Source organism: Thunnus maccoyii, chromosome 7 (genome assembly GCF_910596095.1).
Source record: "Thunnus maccoyii chromosome 7, fThuMac1.1, whole genome shotgun sequence".
NCBI lineage: Eukaryota > Metazoa > Chordata > Actinopteri > Scombriformes > Scombridae > Thunnus > Thunnus maccoyii.
Genome location: NC_056539.1, coordinates 13166560 through 13184088, shown reverse-complemented (window position 1 = coordinate 13184088; position 17529 = coordinate 13166560). Strand labels below are relative to the sequence as shown.

At 41.8% G+C, this 17529-nt stretch overlaps 1 protein-coding gene across 2 annotated transcripts in view; it reads right to left on the bottom strand.

The window, feature by feature from the left end:
- Positions 1-17529, bottom strand: part of sema6bb (sema domain, transmembrane domain (TM), and cytoplasmic domain, (semaphorin) 6Bb) — a 126731-nt gene that overhangs the window by 74206 nt on the left and 34996 nt on the right. Inside the window, exon 1 of one of the 2 annotated variants that reach the window (XM_042417742.1) lies at positions 4902-4976. The exons of the other annotated variant lie outside the window; for it this stretch is intronic. The gene's annotated coding sequence lies outside the window, so the exon portion shown is untranslated. Of the gene's footprint in view, positions 1-4901; positions 4977-17529 lie in introns of those variants that run through there. 2 annotated transcript variants of the gene reach the window in all.

The window sequence follows — 17529 nt, the reverse complement described above, 5'->3', positions numbered from 1 at the left end:
ACACAGTAGCTATAAAAAAAAAGGGGTGAAAAGTGGGAAGAAGATGAGGCAGGACAAAGAAAATGACAAAAATAATGCACTACAGGGAGTGATGAAGAGAAACAGAGGTGAAATAGAGACAATTGAGGCATTCAAACAGAGGGGGAGTCACACCGGATGTATAGAGAGTGAAGCCAAAGAATGTACGGAATGAGAGATAGAAAGACAAAGAAACAGAGGAGAGAAGGAGCACAGAGCCAATAGATTTATCTCCACAGTGAGCCAAGAGTAGACTAGCGGGAAAGACCTTCTGGTTGAGTACTTGTCTGCAACATATCTAAAAAGATGTTTTTTTCTGTATCTTTTGAGAGATTTATATCCAGGAAAGTTGACATTATATATGGAGTCCCTCAGGGGTCAATACTTGGACCATTGCTGTTCCTCGAACATTGCATTCCTTTTATGTGCCTTAAGCCCACACAAATCAAAAACACAAGTGACATTTACCATAATTATGCTGATGACACACAGCTATTACCTATCCTTATCCCCTGTAGATCTCAACCTTTACTGGTTTAATACATTAGAGACATGATTGACTGGAATGTGGTGCAACTTCCGGCAGCTAATACAAAACCAAAATCCGTGTTATTGGCGCTAAGTGTGTCCTCTCGGACAGGAATTACCACAAAGATCATAAATCAGGACGTTGTCATTGATCCTGATCTTAGAACCACCAACACACCAAAAACAGCTTTCTTTTATCTTAAAAATATACTGGCCTCTTTTCTCAGCCAGATGCAGGAAAACTTATACAGGTACATGGATTTATCTTGTGTTAGTTAGTCTGACCCACCCTCCTCACTGGCCTACATATGAAGACTATGGGCCAACTACAGCTAATTCAAAGTGCAGCTATATAAGCTTTATAAGAAAAGAGTAAATCTGTTCACATCACACCTATGCTCAGATCTCTGCCCTTGCCTTCAGTTAGTTTGAGTTCATTACAAAATGTACCTGCTTGTCCCATATGAACCGATCATTTGGAACAGCCCCTCTGGTTGGTCCAAGGGCTAAATCAAAAGATGGAGAAGCAACTTTGGGATTTTATGGCCCTAGCTGCTGGAATATTTTGACAGATTACATTAGATGTGCTCTGACATTAACAGTGTTAAAACCAGATTGAAAACATTTGTTTTTCTGTGTGCTTTGGGTTAGTTTGTGTTCTACACAAATCTACATCTGAATCTCATTGTTTGATTGTGTATTGTATCTTCCCTGGAATTAAATGTTCTATATAAATTTAATTTTGCTGTGTCTTCCTGAAAACCACGATACTATCAATCTACTCCATTGATCCCAGACAGTCTGACCTCCTTCCTTCCTGACTCCTGACACAAATGCACATGTGCATATGCACATACAGTATACTTCACACACACACATACATGCAGGCACACAACAAAACAAAAGATACACATCTTCCTCTGGGTATTGTGCCTTCACTTAAGCCAAACCACAGTCTTCCCCCTCTATCTCTCACTCGGGCTTGATGTAAAAACAATGTAGGAATTCCCTCCACCAGATCAAAATGCACACATGATTTTTTTAGTCTTTGCTTGGGACTTCAATGTCTTGGGGTCTATTTACTGTCTGAGTAGCATGGCAGCTCAGTGGTTAGCACTGTCCCTGGTCCTTTCTGCGTGGTTTGCATGTTCTCCCTGTGTTTGCATGGGTTTCCACCGGGTGCTCTGGTTTCCTCCCACCATCAAAGACATGTATGATGTCAGTGCCGACCAGGGCACTGGAAAAAGAAATGCAGTTTGTCCCTGGGCACTGCACTGCGGCTGCCCACTGCTCCTTGTGTGTCTGTATAGGATGGGTCAAATGCAGAGGATCCATTTCCCCACAGGGATCAATAAAGTACTTCTTCTTCTTTACTAGATATTTGCATCACTATGAAGTCCTGAAGCCTCAATAACATCGCACATATTTAAAGAGAGAGAAGAGACAGAGAAAAGGTCGAGAGAAAAAAGAGGGGGAGTACACAGTAAATGAAAAATGAAAAGTGACCTTTCTGCACAGAGCACTGATTTTCCCATGTGCTCAGAAACACCATAGATTTATGTAGTGGGAAATATGTGCAGCATGAACAACAGGACAAAACATTTCTATAACACTCTTCTTTTATCAGAATCAGACCACGAGAACATGTCTACTGTATCTTCTTTACACAGCACCACATGTCTAATGGGTATATAATTTCAGAGGATTTAAAGGTTGGTGCTGGAATAAGATAATCTCTGACTCTTTCTATCCACTGTGGATGTGCTCTCATTAACGGGCAAGAGGTAGGCTGACTAAAGAGTGCTGGATGACAGAGTAGTAATGTAATACCTTTAATAGCTCATTGTTGATGAATGGATATCTTTAAGTATTACTGGAGCTCTCCCCAGAGTTGTGTCACTGTCATTAACCTTCACAGTCCTCAAAATTACAGCTGCTGACACTCCAGGGGACAGAGTGGCTATAGTCACAATCTAGAAAGAGTGAAACAAAGATTTTGTAGCACTTCTGAAAAAGTCTGCACAAGTCTGTAGGTTAATTATAGGTCTGTGTTTCAGGAGAGAGACTCTTCAAGTAAAAGTGTTGAGATAAATCTTTATTCTCTGTACTGAGAATACCTTTTATTTTTCTAGCCTCCATGTAACTTCTCCTTGTTTCTTTTATCTTTTCAGGTTCAACATACCTTTCTCTCTCTCTCTAAACAGCTCTCGCTATGATCTCAGTCATCAAAACAGCGATGCGTGAGACAAGAAGAAACATCATGTCACATCACAACAGCAGAGATAGGCCTAACCTTTGGCTTACCACCAGTTTACAACCATCATTAACAGGGCAGGGATCAGGGGCCAAGGCCATAAATCACACTCAAACCATCCATGTAGGAGGAACCCAGCTACACTGCAGTAAAAATGAAAAGAAAACACACTCTGAGACTGACGGGAGGCTAAAAGCAACTCCATCCATCACTGGCTGGGGGCTCCATAAAGTCAGTAAAGGAAAACACACAAGGCGATAATCTCCAGCATGGTTATAAATAATACAGAAACCTTGCTAATGGCAATAAGAGGTTCTGCAGCATGACAGAACCCCTCTTGATGTGATTATTTGGCTAAAATCCCCCCAAGGACATGTATTATCTTGTATAAATACTCAGGAGTAACTCAATAGGGCAATATGTTCCTATCCAGGGACTATTTGCCCTTTTTGCTTATGAACCAGGAGGAGAGGTAAATTTATTGTAATGGCAACAAGTGACTGTCAGAGGGGGGCACAGGGTCGTGTGGCGGGCAAAAATAGAACATTTGGGGAAAAGTGGAAGGCACTGAAAACTGAAAACAGACTGCAGACTGCACCGCTCGACATTTGCTTATTTGCCATACTTTCTATCACGAAGGGAAGGCATTGAACACATCGCCAATCATACTGTAATGTATGTATAATGCATCCAGTAAAAGAAAAAAACCTGCTGATTATGTCTGACTAATTAGGTAAATTAAACAATAAAAAGAAAGAAAGTTGGAACACTTTCATCTTCTATAATGTGTAGCATGTTTAGCGTGTACTAAATTACATTATTAGTATTGTTGGGTATCACACAGTCCTAACCCCATGTGATTGGACATGGTGACTTATATCTGTTAAATTTCATCGTTGGCAGTTTTCACACCTGTAATTGCAACAAGGAGTAATGTTTAAGAATTACCCTGTTCTCTTAAACACAATACAAAGAAGTTGAACAAAGCATTTACAAGGTCAGATTCTGCAATACACAGATACTTTTGAATACAATGTGTGCATGTGAAAGGGTAGCGTGAAACTGTCTATCTAAGCAATTCTGTTTTGGTGGAGAAAAGAGTCGTCTGGAGAGGAGCAAAAAGAGGGAGAAGGAACAGGGAGGTCTGTATACATTGCGGGCTTCACAATGACGTCTCTGTATGCTAATAGTGTTTACCTTCTGTTCCTCTGTCTTTCTTCCGTGCAGACTGCACGAAACTCTAACTGATGAAGTCACTGCTTGGTTTCTACTGTCAAAGTCTGCACATTCAATACAAAGTTGAAGGCGAAATAACTCACTGTGCAGAATCGCTGCAGTATATAAGCCACAAGCTATACCATAATGTGTCCCTCAGCTGTGTCCAGATTTTTTATTTATAATGGCAAGTTTCATAGGAAAATCATCTTGTCAAGCGCTCCGCCGTGAATGGCCCCATCATAAACAGTATCTAAAAGCAATTTTCTCTTTCCCGACGGAGACAGGGAAGCACAGTATCTTCTCCCAGCGGAAGGCCAACAGAGCAGGTCTGGCACTGGCACAGATAGAGAGGCGTACCTGCAAGTCCCCAACCTCTGATTTCCCACTGACACTCACGTACACATGCACCCGAGCTGTACACGTGCATGCAAGCTTGCACACACACACACACACACACACACACACACCAACCCATCCATTCTCTTTTCACCATATTTTCCCCTCCCACTCTATCTTCTCTAGCCACAAATCAACCACCTGCTCATCCAATTTAGTCAGATAAATTCCACGTGTATCAATTTCAATATGAGTTCACGCACTACAGTAACTGCTTTATCTCTCCCTGTTTCTTTGAATGTCACATCTCATGTGGTATAAAACCAGACACACACACACACACACACTGTGGTGTCAATCAGAAGACGTCTCCAGTTGACAACTATGCACACACGGCAGCTGCGAACAAAGACCCATACCTGTATGTGTGCGGAGCAGCAGATCCAAACTCAAAACAAACAGAAATACACACACACGTAGACACACTATCATTGCATTGCAGGCATAACTCCCAGGCCTGGCTGTGTGCAAGTTTGATCCCTCTCACCGTGTCTGAGAAGCATGTTAATCAGCGAAGGAGCCTGCCAGCTCAGCCATATATGTCTCTATCTTTCTTGCTCTCACTCCCTGCGTCCTCTTCTCTCTGCCTCTATCTGCATCTATTCTCTCCAATCTGTCTCCACTCTTGTCAAACACTGTTTCGCTGCCTCGACCTCATTGTATTTATCTCACATTTCTCTCCTTCTCCTCCTGTTCTTGCTCAAGCTCTCATCCCATCACAGCAAATCATGTCTTTCTTTTTCTCCTACATTCTAATGCATCTCCCCCCTGAGTTAGACTGATGGGATTTAAGGCACTAAAGACTGGATGGTTTATTTAGAAGGGCTCAGTGAAGATATCTCACTTTTTTACCCGCCTGCCTGACATTTTATTGCCCTCTTCTTTCCCCTCCTCCTGTCAACCCACCACTCCCATCCCTCGTCTCTGAGGCTTTGGGATCTGTTTGTGTCTGAGTTAAAGTAGATTTGGTTATGGGGACTGGATCAGGGTGGGTGGCTGTGGGATGCTGGATGAGTTTCACAGGACGGGTTTTAAAGAACTAGCTCTGAAAGCTGAAGGGCAGAGAGAGGAAGGATGGGAGGATGGGAAGATGGGAGGATGTGCAGAGTGAGATAGAGCAGTTATGTGTTTACAGAGACTAAGGAGATTTCTGCCCAAGCGCCCAGTGATAAGTCATGAGGTGGGGGAGTGAAGGGAAGTGGTCATCTCAGTGCAGACAGCGATAACAATGGCGAGACAGATGATGAGGGAGTAGAATGAAAGGGGGACAGAAAAGGGGAAATTAGAAGCGAAGAAGGACATGAAGAAGAAGAGTGTGGCGAGTACAGTCAATTTAGAGAGAGGAGCGTGTCCATTCAATAGCTCCGCATGTGTGGAGTGCAGGCACAAAAGAGGCCCTTTAGCTTTATTAAACAATGGTGCAAGGCCGACACACAAATTAAAAGAGATGTTGCTTCTTTGACCTGAATGACCCTGACAGACTGTCAAAGAGGAAGTGTTATGGTTGACAGCTTCTTTTCTTGATTTTACCCCATAAGGCTCCCGGGGCTGGGCCTCCACCCGTTGTGTCGCACTTAAAAATAAATGTATTCACATGACACACTTCAGAGATAACATCTCAATGGGGTTTCTCTGCTCGGTCACCCAGTAACATCCATTCCCATTTGCATAAAACGTGCACGAACTGAAGCCTCCTCGTTGGTCTACAATCGCCGGCTTGTTCAACTAAATGTCATTTAGTACCTGGCATCTTGTGGAGCGTATCAAATCAATAAAAGCCATTTCCCTTGGAAGTCAATGGCCCCCGCTCTGGCTGTCAAGTTAATTCAATAAAAACAAAGAGGAAACAATGAAAGCAGGGAAATACATTGGTGGGCTCTCACTTAAACGACACGAACCTAACACAAGAAAAGCATTTACGGAGGAGCAGCTCCTGTAAGGTATGCAGGACATTCGTAGTATTCATTGCGAAGGCTGGAGTACAGTGCATGCTCAAGGATATGGGAGGTTGAAAGGCAGTGCGGTGGGGCTATTCTCTCTGTGTTACCTGTCATGAAGTCAGTGAAGAGGAATGAAGCAGCTCATCTGGGCCTTTAAATCCCACATAACAAAAACAAGAATCCGACACACACAGCTCCATCAGCCTGCTCTCATCGCCCCATTAAAGGACTGGTCTGGTACACAGATCCTTTGTGGTCCTTCCACTCCAGCAGATTGGTAGCTACAGACATGATTTTGTTCTCTGAATAACAGTGTAAGTGGCTCGTACATTGATTGGTCTTTCTTTCTGAGTTTTTGAGCAACAGGGTAAGGCTGAGGAGCCAAACAGACAGGAGACTAACCCCCCGCTGTGGCTGTTGACAGAGGCTGCCATTTAGAAACATTGAGAAGAGGACAAACAACAAGGCGTTGAGGAAAAATTGCTATGGATGAGTTTCACCAGCATTTTTCCTCCAACATTCTTATCCCACTGTAATATCCTAACAAATACTCTGGAACTTTAGTTTACCCCGAAAAGATAAGAGGGTAACGCTTTAGAGAATTGTTGTCCAATCTGCATAAAAAGAAAATTCCTCCTTTGGATACACTTGCAGAGTTGTATGTCCTCAATCTGTGATGTTCACTCAGTTCCAGGAGCTGTTTTGTGATGAAGCAATTTGCATGAACCCACTTTACTTAAAACCAGCTTGGTCTACTTCCGCTGAAGTTTCCTGCGTTTTCAAGAGTGAATCTGTACAGCCCTAAGAGAATGTAAATATAATGCATTCTGTGTGTGTAGGTGGACACACTGGAAGCTGTAGTGCAGTAACATGCCCCTCTAAAACACAACGTGGCCTCAGGCTGCACTGCTTTCTGGACTAGTGTGGCTACTGTCTCTGGAGAAGTTGGTATTGCTCTCTCTTTTCTCAATGTCTTCCTGTATGTGAGACTAGTGTAGAAACTCAAGTCCTTGCTGTTTGATTGTGACTGACACCAATTCAGTCTCTGATTTGTCATGGTTTATTTTTGAGGAAAAATACAGTTGAATGTGGTTTTTAATGGCTCAATTCCAACAGCTTTAAGACAAAACCACCCTATGAATGCACACATGACAACACACTGCATGATTGAAAAATAATTGTGAAAATCCCTGATACATTATAATATTGTTAACATATGATCCATGAATATATACTTACAATAATTTACAGCTTGAAATACAGTGAACAGCAGGTAGAAGCAGCTGATGATCAACTGATCTGTGCCGCCTGAACATATGCAATGAGCTCCACAGGGTTACATTTAACATTTATATTATTGGTTTACAATTTATCTGTTGTCAAACTGTTATGAAATATTTCACTGTGCTGTACATACTGAGATATTTTGCCATATTTTCTACCCGGGGCTATTCATCAGCCAAAGTATGAAAAAAAAACCTCACCAAAACACAAATTACAAAGTAGAACCTGTTCAGGATGGATTTTTTTAAAATTAAAAATTGATAATAAAAAAAGACAGTGAGAAGTACCAAAAGGATTTTGGCACAAATGAAAGTAGAGACCATGTGCTGTACTGTCAGTGCACATGGCAATTAAAAGTGAAGCAATGCTCCAGGCTTGGATTGATCCTCCAACAACAACCTGCCTGTTTATTGACCGATCTCTGGGGTTTCACTGCTGTACAGATGCCCTGAGGCCACTTAGTTGGGCCAGAGCTCTCTCTCTCTCTCTCTCTCTCTCTTTCTCTCTCTCTTTCTCTCTCTCTCTCTCTCCCATGCTCCCTGTTTTTTGTAGCCATGTGAGAAAAAGCGCTATTGAACATTGTCTCACCCATGTCAGGCCTGGATTTCCCATCAACAAAGAAGTCCAACCTCAGAGCATGAAAGGTGTTATTATTTAATTCTAGCACTGGTACAACAGTTTGATAAACACATATCTCGCCTCTGGAACTATGGATCTGACTCCCATTTCTTGACATTAGTTCAATACAATGTCTGAATATAACTTACAATATAACATTCCGACACAAACACAATGCAATATTCAATGCGTGTGCCAGTCATAATAATTCTGGTTTTTGAGAACTTGGGTCGGCCAACCCATGTGGAACAGATTATTGAGTAAATATAGAATTTGTACAGCATTAGTCTAAGTTCTAACCTTGTTGCTCCCTGCAAGGAAACATCAAGCTCAGCACAGTAGGGAGTGAGGAGCAACGAAACTAACTTCCTCCCTTGGGGGCAGGAAAGATGAGACCATCAGAAAGGTTGTAAATAAGCCGACAGTCTAGCCGGATTATCTGAATCACATTATTTAAAGCTTCTCAAAGGAATAATCTTACATTTATAATGGATGAAATCGCTGTATGCAGTGTTAAAAGGTGTTGCTCATAGTGGCAAGAATTATCACTTGACTCTGCAGCACTTTTTAGCATCTTTCAGCTCATTGTTTTGGTTTTACAGCTGCAACTTTACTGTTTTGGCCCACTCTCACTACTCTCATGTGTGTTGTATCCAGGTGCAGCAGGCAGCTGTTTATTATGTGAAACACCTCTGATCAACCCACTGTGCACTACCTAACCAGCAAGAAACAGCCCAGAGACAAAATTAGCAACTAGCAACTAGCAACTAGCAGGAGAACATAATGAAACATTTAGCAGCTAAAGAACCAGATATTTCCCTCAAGAGTTGGTGGAGAACAAAATAGAGCTAAAAGGAGAGTGAATATTGTACATACATTGACAAAGAGAGACAGAGACCAGAGACATGACTCCAAATGGATGTTATTATTACTTCATATCTGTGGAAAAGTGCTTGCTATAACAACTTTATAAGGTGGTAATATGTCAGTGTTGTGTTTACAGCTTGTAGCATTGCACCAAAGTGGTAAAAAAAAAAAAAAAAAAAAAAAATTAATGCAATAGTTTTTCTGATGATTCTACCATTTGCCGTCATCTTCTCCTCCAAAAAAGTTTGACTAATCTGGGGATTTTTTAGAACCTATGTGTATGCTTATTTTTGACCTATTTTATGCAATATTGCTGCATTCCCAGATCTCAACTTGGTGAGTAGCCCACTTATTATTACCAATAGGAATGAGGCCAAAACTACAAAAAAATATGATCTAGACCAATTTTTTTCCTTTAAAAGTGTAATATTAAAAAATGTAAGGCTACAGCTACATTGATATTACACCCTGATTCCAAGCATTACAAGTCTGCACTATAATCAGTACTGATGAAGCTGTGATGAAGACATACAGTAGCTCTGTTTACACAAGACTCAATTCCTACTCAGCCAAACATTCTCCATCTGCAGTCAGCATGACCGTGGAAACACCATGTACAGCTGAAGGACAGCTGTCATGCCCTTATTGAAAGGGGGAAAAAAGAATTGATATCCATTTAGAGGCGGGGATGGGGGAGAAAGGTAAAAAGAAGGAAATGGAGAGAGCGAACAAAGACAAAGAGAGGAGAGAGAGGTAAGGGAATGGAAGAGCGCATAAATGAATTTTAGTGCCAGAGCGAGATGACACAGAGAGATAAAAAAGAAAATAGAGGGTTGGATTGGAACGGCTGGAGACAAATGGAAAGATAGTGGAAAGGTAGCTTCGCCAGCAGTGTGGTAATGCCATGCTCTCTCACTGAAACAGTTTGGCTCATGACAAGATAAGGACAGCCATCACAACCCGAGCCTCCATTTTTTATCATCCCAAGTGTTGGCTGAATAACACTCCCAAAACTCTTTTTTCCCACATCCCTTATCAGACACTGCTCTTGTTTAAAATTGCATACGGACACAAACTCACATAAACACATAGAGACACAAATGATAAGCCGTTACCAGCCTGTCCTCTCAAGAGATATGACAGTTTAGGTCGTAAATTCAGTCGCCGAAAACAACCTATAGTTACAAACGCTCCTATGGGTCGTTCTGGAGTGCATGGTACAATCGACCTACAGTATGTGGTCATTTAATTATGAGGACGTGTCGGCCGTTACAGTGGCATTAAATGGAATTTAAAGGCTGTTGCAAAAGGACAGACACAGTTCATCAATTGGTGTGCTCCTGAATTAGACTGCTGGTTTTATGAGTCTGAGGCTGTAATGACTGGTTCATTTCTCTTTCTTTTCTTCTTGTCTTCTTCTATCGCACACTTTTGACCACAGTGGATGAGAGGAGAGGAAAGGAGAGGAGAGGAGGATTCTGTTTCAGGCTATATGTCATAGCCTGAGAGAGCTTTGAAATGGCTGCCCAGTGCTAATCAGAATGAGTCATGCTGTGGGAAATCTGTCAGAGAGATAAAAAGAGGGACGGCAAAAAGGAACAAAGTGATGAAGGAAGCAGCAACAGAAATTTAAATAACCAAACATCCAGCATTATAGTTGTTCATTAACCTCAACATCCACTCCTCTCTGTTCCCTAACTCTTTTCTTTCATGCGTATTTCCTCCTCTATATGTCTTGCTCTCACTCTCCCTGCTTCTACAGTCAAGCCTTGCTGTGTCCCTCAATGCCAATGGGCGCTATGGCAACAAGACATTGACTCTGGCAGAGTCTCAGTGAATATGGGAATCAACATGTGTGTGTGTCTCTGTTTGAATATGCATGCATGATTTACCACCTTTCATTCAGAGATGAAGGTCCATTCCCGCCAGAAAGCAGAACAGCAAAATTCATCTGCTCATCTTTGCGAAATATGCTGTGCTAGATGGACTACTCACAGAAATACTTAATGAACTACTGTAACTACCAAACCTTCCGCACGCTAATAATTTAGGACAAAGCTAGCGACAGACAGCCACCATTTCTCTTTCTCTATTTTATTATATCTCTATTTTATGCTTTGTGGAATTTTGTTCTCAGGTTTTTACATCATTTTAAATAATAGTTACTGAAGGTGAGAAAAAAGCAATCAGAGCTAATTGAGCTCATTGTTTACATGTAATGAGCTCTCTTAGCTATCAGAGCTAACAGAGCTCATTTACATGCATCCCAACTATTATTCCTATTCCTTTACTAAGGAATCGACTGCTACATGACAAAAACCGGAACAATAGACTCAATCTCAGCTCAGACCACATTTGTGAACTGCTGGACTTCTGATTGGACACCACCTATTTCCAGTACAAGGAGGGGTTTTACAGACAAAAGCATGGTTGTGCCATGGGCTCACCAGTATCCCCCATTGTGGCCAATGTCTACATGGAAGAAGTAGAAAGCAGAGCCCCAAACTCCTTCAGAGGAACAGTACTGAGCCACTGGTTTAGACATGTGGACGCCTTCACATAGCACATTAACTCAGTGGACAGTAACATCAAGTTCACACGAAAGAATGTCAGGAACAACAGTTTGGCCTTTTTGGATTGTGCATTGAAGAGGACAGGAGCCTCCACACTGGAGTATACAGGAAACCCCCACACACAGACCAATACTTTCTCTTTGACTCTCACCATCCACTGGAGTATAAGCTAGGAGTTATCAGAACACTACACCACCGAGCTGATAATGTACCAACAAGTGCTCAGGCCCAAGAGAAAGAGCACAAACACCTGAAGTATGTACTTAAAGCTTGTGGATACCCTAACTGGACCTTTGCAGAAACTGACACAAGATCCAGGAAGAATAAACGCAACAACACTGTAATTCCTTACCTGTCTGGAGTATCTGAAAAGCTCAGGAGGATTTTCAACAAAAACTGCATCCCTGTGTTTTTCAAACTCAGTAACACACTAAGACAGAAACTGGTCCACCTGAAAGATTGCATAACCAAACAGAAGAAAAGCAATCTAGTGTATGCAGTCCACTGTAGTGAGGAATTCACAGACTTGTATATTGGGGAAACTAAACAACCATCAAGCAAAGGCATGGTTCAATACAGGAGGGCCGATTCTGCAGGTTAATAGCAGTTTACATACATCTGAAAGTTAAGGGCCACTCTTGGAGGTGTGTGGTGGTGTGGGCATTTTTATTTGTAACCACTGTGAAACAATCAGAAAGTAAAGTTTAATTTTTCACCGGCTTTCTCGCTACCACTGCTCACTCTCTTCATTGACTCTCTAACTTGCTCAACCACCACTGTTCTCTCTCTCTCTCTGTTTCCCTCTTTTTCTTGTCTTTTTCAGGAAGCCGTCCACAAAACCTAACTTTACTTTTACTGTTATTAAGCAAAGAGAAATGTCTTCCTAGTAACATCTTTGTCCTCCCTCATGGCAGGGTTGTACAACTCTGATCAGTCTGATCATCAGCTGTGATTCTTCTTGATTCTGGTTCAACTTTCTTGCCACAGGCCGCTGTCTTTACAAATAGATAGCTTGAAGGGATTACTTTTTGTTTTATTTACTATAAAATTGAGGCATGCGTTTCCCATAAACAAATTTTTTAAAACACCACCACACACCACACAACAATGGCATGTTTTCCTCCGGGGCCAAAGTTGATTCTTGCTTCTAGACTAACCCCCTTCATTTTTGCAACAGTTGGGAAACAACACAGGACTTTACTTGGTCTTCAGAAGCTGCAGCCTCTATTCACTGACAAACTGCAACCTACACTGTACATTTACTGTCAGATTGACAACTTCACCGCTAGCCTTTTCCTCTGCTCCACTCATATTCACCATCACTTTTTGCCACTCGCTCTCTGTCACTCGCTATGCACACACATTATGCCTTGCCGTATTCCTTAAAGGAGCTTTGCTTTTACACCAAGTGACAAGACAAATTAATCTAGAATGATGAACGAAAACACATTGGCAAGAATCCACAGGTGGTGGACCTCTCCTGTTGTGTGATTTGTAACATGCCAGTCTACTATTTAGTCCATAAACATACTGACACCACTATGTTGGTTCTTGTGTTCATTGGCACTGGGCTGTATAATTATGTAACAGTATTGTATTATTCTCTATATATTTCAAAATTAATTTCTCAATCAGTGAGTAAAATGTACCTAATAAACTGATTATAATTCAATTTGTCACTGTGTTTTTATTCATTCATTCATTCACTCATTCATTCATTCAGAGAAAGCATCCTAGTGCCATGCAGAGGACATCAACCAAAAGGACTGTGACAGTGATGAATGCAACGCCACAACCAGTACACCTTTTGGACTTCCTCTGAAACAAGCAAAGCTCAGCACAGCAGCCACCACCACCCAGAGCAAAGTGAATGCTGATTTTTGACTTTGTAATTGGAAATGTGCAACCCTTCTCATTAGTAGAGGATGCCGACTTCCATACACTGATCGAGGGAATCGGTGAATCAGCAAGACGATTTTGAAGTATTCCAAAAGTAATCAAAAGTCCAAAAATCTAATGGAAAATGTAACAAATTACATTTTAGGGCATGTATTCAGTAATCTGTAGTGGAAGATGTTTTAAAAGTAACCCCTCCTACACTGGCCTTAGGCCATGTTTCCCTGTGAGTGCATCCACCCATAAAGTATTGTGGCTGCTAATGATAGCAAACTTCCCACACAAAAAAAGTTGAGCGCTCTCATTATACATTAAAGCTTATCTGAGAGGATGTGAAAACAAACACAGCTTTTCTCTCAAGGCACAAAAAGACAAGAGTCAGAGCACTTTGATTTTTAGATTCCTACTTTTTGCTGTCTAAAAAAAGGAGCCAAGTTTAGTGGTGGGAGCCGAGGTTGTGCGCCTGTGAAGACAGCAAAGCACTAAGGGCCAAAATCCATAACCAATCACAAGTAAACCAGGAAGTTAGGTTCTGACTGAAGTTGATCTTTGCCGCCGTGGCTGGTTGACTCTTCCAGTTAAGCTTCAGCTCCCCAAAGAGGCCAGGGAGGCTGCCTCCTTTATCCTCAAGCCATGATGAGTGAGCCGCTTTGAAGGGGGGTTTGAGTAATGAGTAGGGCTGTCTTGGTGAAGAAATTTCCCCTGCGGTGATTTAGGGTGGCTCAACAGCGCGGTTTGCGGTCATATACAGTATTAGCGCCATTTTTTTGGTTGTTGTTGTTGTTGTGAAAATTAAGGTATGTTAGTCTGATTATGTGTCACCTGAACGGAGCAGCAGTGCTTGACGAACACACTTTAAATCGTGTTTTGGCAGGAAACAACGTTGGCCTACAACTGAGCCCCCTTAAACCTGGGATTTATGAATGGAGTCTGGCTGGACAGACCTTTAGATTGTATGATTGGTGGAAAACTACTTCACCTCGCAGGTTAAATGGCAGCCTGCTCTGCGCACGCGGTGGTCGGGATCCTCTGGAGCCACCAGACCGGGGGAGCCGTGGGACTGGACTGGGGGAGCCGCCAAACATGAACATAGCGCAGGTTGTTGCAGTGCTTGCCATCTACTGTGGTTGGCTTGTCTATAGCGTAGTATTGCAATATTGCAGTTATTGCGACAGCCCTAGTAATGAGGGCAATGGTATGTAACCTGGCAAGTTGCTACACAAGAGAAAGCCAAGAGAGCAGAGCTGCTGCCTTGGGGGAAAGACAGCGAGGGCAGAGGATGCACTCAAAATGCACAAAATATGTCTTTGTATGACACCAAAGTGTATTTGGTTTTATCTTCCAGTGGTTTTGAAATGCAGTTATTGCTCAAAGTTTTGAGCTGACCAGATGTTGGGATGCATTTTCTAGTAGCTGGTCTTCCTGTAAGTGCGAGGGGATCTGGTTAGTCCAAAAGCACCAGATGCTGTTTATGGTGCTCAAAGATAGCAAAAAGAGACAAGATGAGGAGACAGGTTGAGTGTGTAGGGAGGCAGATAAAGATTTTCATTTCCAGCTTTTCCAGCTTTGATTTCATCCGTATCAAAGCTATAAAATAGAAGTGACACTATGATGGGTGGATGAAAAGCAAGTCATGTGTGCATCTTGCCTGCTCAATGAGAAAGGTTCATATGGGACAGGGAAAGCACATGTGAGAATATAGCAAACTGAGCCTAAGTGTGGTAAAAATATAGATTCGACTGTCAAAAAACAACTAAAAACATGGCCTACAAAGAGCCACCTCAAGGTGTTTTTCTTTGTTCTGGCAGAAATATTATTTCAGTTACAAGGACAATCTAGAGGGAAAATACAGTGATGAGTGCTTCAATTGCAGAAAAACATCTTAAAGCCCTTGGAAAGGCAAATTCATGATTTTCTCTTAATTATGTAATTTGGGATCTAATGTGCATGTAGTAAACACCTAAAAAATATGAGAACCTTTGACATAGCTATTGTCTAAAGAGTCTCTCTCCCTTGCCTTTTTACTGGGTTGCAGTTAGGCATGGCTAAGCAAGGACATTAATTACATAATAAATGTCTGCCCAATCATATTTAGGACAAAGATAATTGATGTGGCTATCTTGCCAAACTGACTTCACAGCACTTCCAATCGTGTCCCCCATGGGAAAACAATGCACTGCACTTTTCTTTGCTTTTAGCTAGATTGAGAATTCAAATTAGCCTGACATCGTTTGAAAGCTACTGTGTTAAACTAAATAGCAGACTGGGATACACCACCCAAATCTGTATTAAACATGGAGTTGATAAGTAGCTCAAAAGTGTAGCATAGCAAAGCTAATGCTAACCGTTTCATGTAAGTCAATGGAAGAAGCTAAAACCGGGAGGTATAATTCAATAAAAACACAGATATGTGTTCTACCCTAGTCTGCTAGTCAGCCGATTAATCAAGATAACTAGCAGACCACTGGGGTAGTTAAGCTCAAACGTTTTGAATAGACAAGCTAATGCTAATTGTTTCATGTAAGTGAATTTGATAGATTTGGTAGTTTATAGCAAAATGTTTAAGCTATGCTCACTGTTTCATGTAAGTCAATAGAAAATGCTAAAACCATTAGCGCCATACTCCAGGAGGTATAGTTAAATAAAAACACAGATTTGGGTGGTCTACCCTAGTTTGCTAGTTAGTCGATTAGTCAAGCTTTCTAGCCAAGTAGGGTCCATTTGATAGATTTGGTAGTTTATTCCTTGGCAGCAAAACGTTTTAGTGATTGAATGGAAAATAAAATGGTACTTGAGCTGAAAGGGAGCTGTCAATCAAGCGTAAGCTGATCACACCCCGCAATCCTGAGAAATGGCTTGAACAGCCAAATGAGCTGTTTTTATACTAGGTTTTCTAATAGTTATGGACGTTTTCACTCAAATTGCCGTGGATGCTTAATGAGACACTCAACTTTGATATTGTATATGCATTGTTACTATTTCAAGCCAAGGTTCCAGTGGCTCTAAGCAATATTTCAAGAGCTTACTTGAGTCTTTTCATTCTCATTTCTTGCTCCACAACACTTTTTTGTCTGCTGTCAGTTGAGTTATTACAGAACAAAGCTTTTAGATCTGAAATAGCCTAGATGTATGGGGTGGATGACTTTATGGGCTTAAAACGATTTATAAATCTTTATAAATCTCAGTTTTTTGAGACTGTCTAACTCACATTGGAGTAGTTTGGGAGCAAAAGTCCATCGATTAGTCTAACTCATTTACAACCAGCCACAGATGATGTACACTTGAAAGTCAATTTCAAAAGCCAGTACAACTAATTGAACTGGAAATATGAGTGAAGCTAATTTCCTTTCATGCTTCACCTGGATGGAGAGACTGGATGAGTTTTTAATCTCTCTCTGTGTGTGTGTGTGTGTGTGTGTGTGTGTGTGTGTGTGTGTGTGTGTGTGTGTGTGTGTGTGTGTGTGAGATGAGCATGACAGCATCGGCCGTCCACTTTTATAGCCACTTATTGGACAGGAGCCTAGCAACAACGCCTCCTGTGCATCGTGTAAAAGTGTAATCAGACATGGCGTCAATTAACAGTACCAGCGCAGGCAGTCCATCAGAAGGCCTTTTGCTGCACACTTGGCCCAAACTTCAAGGCTGCTGAGATGGGGAACATGTGGGAGGCCAAACGAGAGGCCCATATGTTCAGAGACAGAGACAGTAGGTGTGTGTGTGCGCGGGCGTGTGTGTGTGTGTGTAATCCCTTGGTTGTATGGGGGTGTCCTGGTGGCTGAGCCTGCTGGCAATTGTGCGACATCATCTGAAACGATGGGATTCAAGCTCAAAAGCCATTCCTGCTGTGCTGTCAAATCTGACCCTTTTCACTTGCAGCATCGCTCTTGTATGAATTAGTAAAAAAATACTTAAAAGACTTTTGGCCCCCTGAATATAA